The sequence below is a fragment of the Mustela lutreola genome, chromosome 3 (assembly GCF_030435805.1).
Source record: "Mustela lutreola isolate mMusLut2 chromosome 3, mMusLut2.pri, whole genome shotgun sequence".
Lineage (NCBI taxonomy): Eukaryota > Metazoa > Chordata > Mammalia > Carnivora > Mustelidae > Mustela > Mustela lutreola.
Window position 1 is genome coordinate 110,445,960 of NC_081292.1, and position 12,791 is coordinate 110,458,750.

Here is a 12,791-nt window from a genome sequence, read left to right on the forward strand (position 1 = left end):
TAGCATTCCTTTGTATGGATTTATGGCAGTCTGTCTATCTATTCCCGGGTGAAGAATATTTGGATCTTTTTTCCTTTTGGTGATTATGAGTAAATCTGCTATAAACATAAACATACGAGTGAATATAATTTTTAATTTCTCTTGGGTGAATACTTGAGAGAGGGGTTCTGAGACATATACGTGTATATTTTCCTTTCTACAAACTCTTCCATAACAACTATATAATATTTCATCCTAATTAACAATCTATGAGATTCCTAGTTGCTCTACTTGTTCATCAGCACTTAGTACTGTTAGGTTTGTTAGCTGTTTTGCTTTGTTTTTGGCCATCACAGCAGATGCATAATGGTGGTTCATCGTGATCTTAATTTGTATTTCCCTAATTACGAATGAGATAAAGCATGCATTAACAGCTTGTTTGCCATCTACACATCTTTTTATGGTGAATATTTGGCCCAAATGTCATGAAAATTTCTTTTTTTTTTTGTATTATTTCATTGTACATTTTAATATTCACACTCTTCCAATAGCAGGACAAATCATTCCCATATAACAGATGATTAAAAACTGACCCTCAGTGTGGTTTAAAACATGTATGAAGATGCACAGATAAGAGGGGTCAGAGCTGGAGTGGAAGAAGAGGTTAGTCTGATCATAAAAATCACAATCACACGCTAGTTCCACAGAAGACAGTATGCTCTTCTAATATTTAAAAGTCTATCAGTTTCTAGTTGGCTTTAGGGAAATTACATGCATTGAGAATTACCAGGGGAAATTTTTAAATATAAAGTCAATTTACTTCTTTTTTTCAATCACTTTTTAGAACTAACCCAGTTCTCTGCAGTAGTCATATTTATTGAGAAGGTACAACATAAGTTCACTGTTTTGAATTAGGAAATAAATCTGCTGGACAAAATACATGTGATTCACAGTGGAATTTTAGGTAAATATAATCTTAGGTAACCTAAGATTACATACCTCTTCAGCTTATTGATGTCTCTACCCTATTCAATTAGTCTGGTAAATCAAAATTACTGTTTGTTTCCTGATTATTATTCATTATAAGATTTTCTTGTGACAAATATTTATAAATTAGTACAGATATTCAGAGTACAGGAAAGAGGGCCTGAGCCTCCATCAACATGCACAGAAAATAAAGATGATAAAAACTGCTACACTGACCACTATTTCCCATGACAGGTGATGTAGGTGATGAGTTTGGGACATGAGTTAGTCAATGGCAGTTACTTTATAATTGTATTACCAACTATGTGCCAGAGATTTTGTTAAATGGATGAAATAATTCCAACAACTCTATGAAATAAAGTTATCACAATTTTACAAGTGAAAATTGACATTTTGAGAGATTAAGTAACTATATAAAATCACCCAAATAGTAACTGAGGAAGACAGGATTCACACCAGGTCTGATTCAAAGTCATACTCTTGACCCCTCTATTCAACCTGTTCAGTGTAAAATATTGGAAATACTCCTAATAGCGACGTGATGGCTAACATTCCACTAATGCCAATAAAATGTGTTTTTTACATGTTTATAGATATTATGTAAAGCGATTATCCTTGGAATCAGAAATAAAACAAATAATAGCTATTAGCTAAGCTGTAAATAGGAAACAAACAAAAAAACAACATTTCTATGTCAGGCAGAATTTTTTCAGGGAAGTAGAACTGTAGAACCATAGAACATTGACCTCTGAGAGGAACTAGGCGTAACACAACTAAGATACCCATTTGGGAAGTAAGAGCCCAGGGGAACTGGAGAATGAAAGAAAAGTCCCTAACCAGCTCTGTCAAACTTTGAGAAGGTGGAAAAGTCAGAGCTTGTCAGGGAAGGTTAGTGAGCTGGGTGTATCCAGCTGTCAAGGATGTGACCACAGAAGAGTGCTGATGGAGAGGTCTGCCAAAGGCTGTTGTTCCTACACCTGGTGGTATGCTTGGGATGACTGTTGGTCGACAGAGCTGGAAGTTAGGAACAGTTGGATGGGAAGTGAGGTGAGCCAGGGAAAGCTGGAACTCACCAGCACCTCTGTGGCCTTTCACTCAACCTTCTGAGAGGAATGTCTGTCACGTGATATCTACCTTCCAAAACTCAAACAGATGTCTCTTTGGTCATCTCCAATGCATAAAGTAGAACCATCTTAATAAAGTTTTCATTAAAAAATAATAATAAAGCACCAATTGCCTATATTTATTTTACTCTTGAAATGTAGGAAATGCACCAATTTTCAAAATTTTTATAAAGTTTGTTTTGAGATGTGTTTCCTATCTTTAAATGTTGTTCCTCTAGCTACTGTACAAGCTGCTGATGTCTAGACCTGCTATAGTGAGTATTTATTCCCAGAATGCACTACTATTTATCAAAGGCACAGCATGCTGGATCCCAAAGAGGAGATAATTAAATAAGGTAAAAGAAGGAGAATTTCTAGGAATTAATAGTAACACAGGCAGTAAAGACTGGTACAGAAAGGCTGAGAGTAAGGCTCACTTCAGAAACCGAATACAAAGTTGGATATGCCTTTCCAACTTCAAGGTCAGCTAAGACAAAACTATATATGTAATGGGGACTGTATAACTAAGTTGGATAGGGAGGAGGCTAATGAGATGCATAGGTTTGTTTGTTTATTTGCTTATTTATTTTAAAACCAGAGCTCATTTTACTTTATTTTTTGAAAGATTTTATTTTTAAGTTATCTCTACACCTAATGTGAGGCTCAAACTCACAGCCCTGAGATCAAGAGTCATGTGTTAAGCCAGCCAGGCATCCGCATATGTAAGTTTTAAGTGTGCATTGCAAAGAAAGTGTGAATGTTGGACATACACAGTTCTCTCTAAAAATTTCATCTGACAATATACCAAGGGAGAAGAAAAAGTATGATTGGTATGAATAAACAAATACTAGCTCATGGACCACTGGGCACAGGGCAGGATTCTTACTCGTGCTCTGTTTTGCTAAGGCAAATGAGAAGTGTTAAGCACCCAATAGACCTCAGCAGAAGGAATTTAGGAAGGCATGTTGGCAACTCTAATAGGTTATTCTGAATGTATGTCTTTCCTGTGGTTTTGCAAACAGCCATTATAGTTGTATCTATTAAATCCATCCTGTGCATATGGCCTTTTTCTTACATCAATCGTTCCTCCAAAATGGAGGATAATATTCTCCATTTTACAGGTGGGGAAACTGAGGTTTGAAAATCTTGGAAAATGTCACATGGCTAGTAAGAAGTAGATCTTAGAAAACCAGGTTGTTTTTAACCTCCTGAACTCATGTTCTTTCCACTACACCATTCTCCCCCTAGATGGAATGTGCTAGACACCTCCAGCCTTGCACACGGGGCATCATAAATGCTGTTTCCAGACATCTTCATATTATGCAGAGTGGATCACTCTCTGACTCTGGTCAAGGGAAGTGTAAAGAAGGACTGGAGTTTGCTGAAGCCTTCATCCGAAAGCCAGAAAAGGAGCAGGGAAGAGATAAGCCCCGAATATTGTATCCTTTTACTCATTCTGCAGAGATATTTCAAACTGGAAACTTTAGAGAACTGCAATAGCCCCAGGAAGCAAGGTAAACAGAAAAAAAGCAGAAAAGATTTTATTCCATTTAGAGTTAATAAGCCCTTGACACTTGATAGAAAATATCCTCTGTAAAGAACAGCTTCAAAGTACTGCCAGATTACTTAAATTATCACACTTCTATTCTATGTTCTGGAGCAAAAGTCTTCATGTCCTTATTTCTTAATTTAAAAAAAATAAGAAAACACAGTTTTATGTCTTGTGAAGTTAATTGTTTTTATAAATGAAGCAATCCTTTCTATGACATATGCTGTAATATTTGTGAGATAAGGTTTTTGTATTCAAGACAGGCACAAGAAAAAGTATAGCATATATATAAGTTAAGGAATAATTAGTTAAAAGATGTGAAGAAATTTCTAGTCTGCTACGGACCAATCTCCACTATTCTTTTCCACTAAGTACAGTTATAAACCCTAAGAAAAAAATGTGAGGCAACCAAGAACTTTTAAAGAGGGAAAGTGGAAGGTGGACTGATTAGTGAGCCAGGACTGGGGTAAGGACATTAGCAGCAGGTGTCTTAAATCCAACACTGAGTAGAAAAAATAACTAGGGCCCAGCGTTTTCTGACTACCATCCTAGCCATGGAAGGTGGCCCAGGTAAAATTATTCCTCCTCCTGATATAATGGAGTCCTGTTACTTGACACTTATTATTTAAATCTTTAATTTTTTTTCTTTTTTGTTTTTTATTTTTTAAGTAAGCTCTACACCCAACACAGGACTCAAGTTCACAACCCCGAGATCAACAGTAGCATACTCTACATACTAAGTCACCGTAGTGGATCTTTTGTACAAAAATATCTTTCATACCTAAATCAAATTCTAGGCAGCTTCTCCACGTCTGGGTATGTATGAACTAAAAATTATCATAGATACATAAGATTTTGGTATAGGACCTTGTTCATCACAGTGTTACTTGAAACTATGAAAAATCTAAGTTTCTATCTTTAATAAAAAGGAGAAAAGTTAAATAAATTATGATATACAGTAGTAAAATATAAACTATTTATAGATCAATTTTTTTTAAAGATTTTATTTATTTATTTGACAGAGAGAGAGATCACAAGTAGGCAGAGAGGCAGGCAGAGAGAGAGGAGGAAGCAGACTCCCCACCAAGGAGAGAGCCTGATGCGGGGCTTGATCCCAGGACCCTGGGATCATGACCCGAGCTGAAGGCAGAGGCTTTAATCCTCTGAGCCACCCAGGCGCCCCTATTAGATCAAATTTTTAAACAAATATTCTTTCATGAAAAATATGCCCAATGTAATGTCAAATGGAAAAAAGCAGGATTTTTTAAAAAGCACTGCATTTAGCATGTCCTAATTTTTGTTTCAAAAGGTGCTGTGGGATAAGAGGACATGAAATCTCTGGAAGTAGCAACATTTTTATGACAGCTGTTTCCGGACAGTAGGGTTCTTTAAATTTACCATAGTTTTCAAAGTTTCTATAATAACAAAGACAACTTTATGTTTTTCAAAACAAACAAACAAAAAACCCACTGTGCTTTAAATGGAAACTAAATATGTTGACATCTTGATCTCAAGACTTCTCAAAGTCCAAAAGTAAACTTGTACTACTCCAAAAGTATAAGAAAGTTAATTTCTGTTAAGCCACAGGATCTGTGGGACTTTGTTGTGGCAGTCATCAAAGACTAATGCAAGTTATAAGGTATGCAAGACAGTGGGTGAATGAAATAGATAAAGGGAATTGAAGAGTACAAACTTCCAGTTATAAAATAAATAAGCCACAAAGATGAAAAGTACAGCATAGACAATCAGTCAATAATAGTGTAATAATGTTGCTTGTTGACAAATGGTGACTACAAGTATCCTGGTGAGCACTGAGTAATGCACAGAATTGTTGAATCGATATGTTTTTCACCTGAAACTATTATAACACTTTATGTTAATTATACTACAATAGAAGGATAAAGGAATAAAGATCCTCCAAAATCATAATTCCAAACTGATCTTTAACAAGATGCATTAAATATACAAAGAAGAAGAGGAGGAAAATAAAATAAAGATCATTACTGTTATTGTTATAGAGGAAAAAATTGTTTAAAAAGGCAAAACGATTCAAAAAGCACAAAGCATTAAGAAAGAAAGGAAAAAGAATAAGGAAGAAAGAAAAATTAAGTTATAAGGTATCCAAGAGAAAACAGATTTGAACTCAAATAGGAAAGTTTAAAGAAAGCTGGCAATAAGCCAAAAGAATAAAAAAGGATAAAGGAAAAAAAATTGAAAGAAGGAAAGCTGATGGAAAGGAAGATGAGCAAGAATGTAACATACATATAAATATAGAGTATCTGAAAAAGGAAACAATGAAATAGACCTGTCTTAAACTATAAAACAAGTAAAAAAAATTTAAAAAAAGGAATATGGCAAAGGAATTAAGATGGGATTAAAAAAGAAAAAAAGTTCAGAAAACAGATGATGAAAGCATGATAAGCAAAGATCTCACATGGATATAACTGGAATCCCTGAAAAGGAAAAGTGAAACAATGGAAGAGAACTTATATTCAACTTTATGTCTAAGGAAACAAAACCCACATATTAATTATAACATAACATAAGACAATACAGTAAAATAGGAACTAAAATAGAAGCAATAAACATTGTTGTATAAAGGTTTAATTCTCCTACAAATAAAAAAATTTAGTTCAGCTCAAAAACAAGATTTAATTATATGCTGTATAGAAGAAAAACACCTAAAACAAAGTTCATTTTAAAGCTAAAATGAACAAATGGGTAAAGGTATGTGAGTCAAATAGAATTAAAGGAACAGAGAGAAAGCTGTGGAAAGCTGATATGAGACAGAGGAGAATTTAAGCCAAAAAACAATAAACATAGGAAATGAGAGGGTTTTTTTTAAGGATTTATTTATTTATTTTAAAAAGAAAGTGTGTGGGCTGGGGGCAGAGGGAGAGGGAGAGAGAATCCCAGTAGACCCTCTGCTGAGCAAGGAGTCCAATGCAGGGCTCCATCTCACAACCCTGAGATCATGACCTGAGTTCAAATCAGGAGTCAGAGGAGTCTGGAGCACCTAGGTTCAACTGAGGAACCTAGGTGCTCCAGAATATTTTTTAATCTAAGGAGTCTTAATTCACAACAATTAGGTTATAAATATATGTGAATCAAACAGCAAAAAAAAAAAAAAAAAAATGTTTATGAAGCAAAAACTAGAGGCAATGTAAGGAGACAAAGAAAGAAGCTTATAATAGATTTTAACATACCATTCTGAGTACAGAGCAAACCAACAGAGTAAGAACAAGTAAGGATATAGTGGCTTTAAAAAACATGAGTATCTAACTAGGTCCAATAGATATGTAAGAGAAGAGAGATTCCATCTCTTCTCAGGCATGGGAGTATTCACAGAAATGGACCACTTGTTAGGTCTCACTCACATACCCACACACGACACATACACAAATGCTTTGGTACATTTCATAAGGAACAAATAGTTTAAAAGAAACTCTGGTCACAATGTAGGAAAATTAAAAAAAAAATTGAACAAAGTTTTCAAAATATTGAGAATAACTGGAAATTTAAAAAAAAACAAAAAAACAAAAAGTATTCTTTTAAATGACTGTTCAGTGAAAAGGGAAATATGAACTGAAATTCCAGATGTGGACAAGAATTAAAATAGTGAAATAACATATATACAAGCATGGGTACACTTAAAACAGTCATAAGAAGAAACAGCATAACCTTAGATACATCTCTTAATAAAAGTGAAAGATTAAAAGTAAGAGAATTCTCAACTCAAAAAACTACAAAAAAGAGCAAAAAAGTGAACTGAAGGAAAGCTTTAAAAATACTAAAGATAAGAAGGAAGTCATTGAAGAAGAAAACAGGATACAGTATTTCAATTGATATATTTTAAGAAAAACTAAAATAGAGCAGCATATCAGATAAGAAAGAAGAAAGCACAAACATTTAATATAAAGAATGACAAGTATGAAATGTACATGAAAGTGGGTAAAAATTTAAATGGAACATTGTGAAGATCTCTGTAAAAACAAAATTGAAGGAATCAAGATGATGGAGGAGTAGCTGACTGAGATGACATCAGATCACAGGACTTCAGCTAGATAGTTATCAAACCATTCCCAACACCTATAAACTTAACAGGAAATTGAAGAGAAGAAGAGTAATCATTCTAGAAACAGAAAATCGACCACTTTATGAAAGGTAGGACCTGTGGAGAAGTGAATTCAAAGTGATGGGAAGATAGACTGCTGGCTCCTGGCAAGCAGTGGAGCAATGAAGCAATGGAGCACAAAATCAGAACTTTTAGAAGTCTGCTCCACTGAGGGACATCGCTCCAGAGGCTAAGTGGGGGTGGAGCCCTCATGGGGACAGCATGGTCTCAGGTCCCTTGGGGTCACAGAAGGATTGGGGGTGTCTGAGTGTAGCAGAGCTTGCAGGTGTTAGAGTAAGGAAGCCAGCTACAAAGATGGAGCAGAAGAGTGAGCTCTCAGCTCGGGGTTACCTTAAACTGAGATCCATGGCAGAATAAGACTACTGTGCTTTGAGCAGGGACCCCACAAGTGGCATATCCAGGGAGACCCACCTTCCTTCTGGAGGCAAGAATCTGCTGGGTTTGGAGACTCCAGGCAGGGCTGTGTGCCAGACACAGAAACGCTCAGTCACAGGCCGGGTGAGCTCAGAGTCAGCTGGATAACAGGGAGACAGGAGTGATTGAGCACTTTTCTCCAAGGGCACACTGAGGAGTGGGGCCCCGAACTCTCAACTCCTCTGGTCCAGAGACTGGGAGGCTGTCATTTTCATTCCCGTCCTCCAGAGCTCTGTGGAAAGTGTTCAGAGAACAAAAGCTGCTAAGAGTGAAGCCAAGCAGATTACGTAGCTCAGGCCCTGGTAAGAGTGGTGCAATTCTGCCTCGGACACTACAACAGGCCCTCCCCAGAAGATCAGCAAGAACATCTAATTAAAACCAAGCTCGGTGATCAAGGAGAACAGTGGAATTCCAGAGGAGGGGAAAGTGAAACATGGAATTCATGGCTTTCTCCCCATGACTCTTCAGTCTTACAAAGTTAACTAATTTTTTTAAAATTTTATCTTTTTCTTATTCTAATTTTTAACTTTTCCTCTTTCTTTTTTTAACCATTTTTAGTTTATCTTGACAATACCTTTCTAAAAACAAATCTTTTTAAACCTTCATCATTATAGTCATATTTTATCCTTTATTGAATCTAACTTTATTTTTTTTTTGTATACATATAGGGTTTTTTCTTCTAAAAAAATTTTGGGATATAATTTCTTCTAATAGATCAAAATATACCATAAATCTAGCACAGGGCTTTGTTCTAGTCTCCAGCCTAAGCAAATTCCCTCCACTTTCTTTTTCTTTCTTTTTCCAACCAACTTATATTATCAAATCCTTTTTTAGAATTTTTTAAAATTTTCACCTTTATAGTCATATTCCATCCCTTCATCATGTTTACCCTTATTTTTGTATATAAGTTTTGTATGTAAGTTTTTTTTTTCTTTAAAGTTTTGGGAGGTAGTCTCTTCTAAGGGACCAAAATACAACCAAAATGAAGTGGGTGGCTCTGTTCTATTCACCAAACTTTTTAATTTTTTAAATTAAATTTAATTTGATTTATTTTTTAATTTTAAAAAATTAAAGATTTTTAATTAATTAATTTTTTAAACTTCTTTTTACCCCCTTCTTCTCCTCCTGATTTGGGAGTCTCTTCTGATTTGGTTAGCATATATTTTTCTGGGGTCTTTGCCATACTCTTAGTTTATTCTCTTGTTCATATATTCTTACCTGGATAAAATGATAAGGTGGAAAAACTCACCAAACAAAGAACAAGAGGCACTACCAAAGCTAGGGACCTAATCAATATGGACATTGGTAATATACCAAATCTAGAGTTCAGAATGATGATTCTCAAGGTGGTAGCTGGGCTCAAAAAAGACATGAGAGATATTAGAGAAACTCCTCTAGAGAAATAAAAGCACTTTCTAGAGAAATAAAGGAACTAAAATCTAACCAAGCTGAAATTTAAAAAAAAAAAAAAAACTATTAGTGACGTGCAATAAATAATGGAGGCTCTGACTGCTAGGATAAATGAGGCAGAAGAGAAAATTAGTTATATAGAAGACCAAATGACAGAGAATAAAGAAGCAGTGAAGAAGAGAGACAAACAACTATTGGACCATGAGGGGAGAATTCAAGAGAAAGGTGATACCATAAGATGAAACAATATTAGAATTATTGGGATTCCAGAAGAAGAAGAAAGAGAGAATGTCAGAAAGTATATTGAGCAAATTATAGTGATAATTTCCCTAATATGGCAAAGGGAACAAGCATCAAAATCCAGGAGACACTAGAGAACCTCCCTCAAAATCAACAAGAATAGGTCCACACCCCATCATCTAATAGTAAAACTTACAAGTCATAGTGACAAAGAGAAAATCCTGAAAGCAGCCCAGGACAAGAAGTCTGTAACATACAATGATAAAAATATTAGATTGACAGGAGACTTATCCACAGAGACCTGGCAGGCCAGAAAGAACAGGCATGATATATTCAGAGCACTAAATAAGAAAAACATGAAGCCAAGAATACTGTATCAAGCTAAGCTATCATTGAAAATAGAAGGAGAGATAAAAAGCTTCCAGGACAAGCAAAAGCAGAAGAAGTTGTAAATACCAACCAGCCCTACAGGAAATATTGAAAAGGGTCCTCTAAGCAAAGAGAGAGACTAAAATAGTAGACCAGAAAGGAACAGAGACAATATACAGTAACAGTCACCTTACAGGCAATACAATGGCACTAAATTCGTATTTCTCAATAGTAACCTGAATGTTAATGGGCTAAATGCCCCAATCAAAAGACACAGAGTATCAGAATGGATAAAAAACAAAACCCATCAATATGCTGTCTACAAGAAACTCATTTTAGACCCAAAGACACCTCCAGATTTAAACTAAAGGAGTGAAATACAATTTACAATGCTAATGGACATCAAAAGAAAGCTTGGGTGGCAATTCTTATATCAGATAAATAAGATTTTAAGCCAAAGACTATAATAAGAGATGAGGAAGGACACTATATCATACTCAAAGGGTCTGTCCAACAAGATCTAACAATTTTAAATATCTATGCCCCTAACATGGGAGCAGCCAACTATATAAACCAATTAATAACAAAATCAAAGAAATACATCAACAATAATACAATAATAGTAGGGGATTTTAACACCCAACTCACTGAAATGGACAGATGATCAAAGCAAAAGATCAATAAGGAAATAAAGACCTTAATGACATACTGTACCAGATGGACATCACAGATATATTCAGAACATTTCATCCCAAAATAACAGAATACACATTCTTCTCTAGTGCACATGGAACATTCTCCAGAATAGATCACATCTTGGGTCACAAATCAGGTCTCAATTGGTACCAAAAGATTGGGATCATTCCCTGCATATTTTCAGACCACAATGCTCTGAAGCTAGAACTCAATAACAAGAGGAAATTTGGAAAGAACCCAAATACTTAGAGCCTAAAGAGCATCCTATTAAAGAATGGATGGCTCAACCAGGAAATTAAAGAAGAATTTAAAAAACTCATGGAAACAAATGATAATGAACCAAATCTGTGGGACACAGCAAAGGCAGCCTTGAGAGGAAAATATATAGCAATACAAGCATTTCTCAAGAAACAGGAAAGGTCTCAAATACACAACTTAACCCTACACCTAAAAGACTTGGATAAAGAAGAGCAAAGAAAGCCTAAACCCAGCAGGAGTAGAGAAATAATAAAGATCAGAGCAGAGGTCAATGAAATAGAAACCAAAAGAACAGTAGAACAGATCACCAAAACTAGGAGCTGGTTCTTTGAAAGGATTAACAAAATTGATAAAACCCTGGTCAGACTTATCAAAAAGAAAACAGAAAGGAGCCAAATTAATAAAATCAATAATGAAAGAGGAAAGACCACAACCAGCACCAAAGAAATACAAGCAATTATAAGAACATATTATGAGAAACTATATGCCAGCAAATTGGATAATCCGGAAGAAATGGATGCATTCCTGGAGAGTATAAACTCTGGATGCATTCCTGGAGAGTATAAACCAAAACTGAACCAAGAAGAAATACAAAACCTGAACAGACCCATAACCAGTAAGGAGATTGAAGCAATCATCAAAAATCTCCCAACAAACAAGAGGGCTTCCCAGGGGAATTCTACCAAACATTTAAAGAAGAACTAATTCCTATTCTCCTGAAACTGTTAAAAAAAAAAAATAGAAAGGGAATGAAAACTTCCAAACTCATTTTATGAGGCCATCATTACCTTGTTCCCCAAACCAGAAAAAGACCCCATCAATAAAGAGAATTACGGACCAATATCCTTGATGAACAAAGATGCGAAAATTCTCACCAAAATACTAGCCAATAGGATCCAACAGTACATTAAAAGGATTATTCAACACTACTAAGTGGGATTTATTCCAGGGCTGCAAGGTTGGTTCAACATCCGCAAATCAATCAATGTGATACAATACATTAATGAAAGAAAGAACAAGAACCATATGATATTCTCTATAGATGCGGAAAAAGCATTTCAAAAAGTACAGCATCCTTTCTTGATCAAAACTCTTCTAAGTGTAGGGGTAGAGGGTACATACCTCAATATTATCAAAGCAATATATGAAAAACCCACAGTGAATGTCATTCTCAAAGGAGAAAAACTGAGAGCTTTTCCTCTAAGGTCAGAAACATGACAGGGATGTCCATTATCACCACTGCTATTCAACATAGTACTAGAAGTCCTAGCCTCAGCAATCAGAAAACAAAAAGAAATTAAAGCCATCCAAATAGTCGAAGAAATCAAACTCTCACTCTTTGCAGATGGTATGCTACATTATGTGGAAAACCCAAAAGACTCTACTCCAAATCTGCTAGAACTTGTACAGGAATCCAATAAAGTGTCAGGATATAAATCAATGCCCAGAAATCAGTCGCATTTCTATACACCAACAAGACAGAAGAAAGAGAAATTAAGGAGTCAATCCCATTTACAACTACACTCCAAACCATAAGATACCTAGGAATAAACCTAACCAAAGAGGCTAAGAATCTATACTCAGAAAACTATAAAATACTTGTGAAAGAAACTGAGGAAGACACAAAGAAATGGAAAAATATTCCATGCTC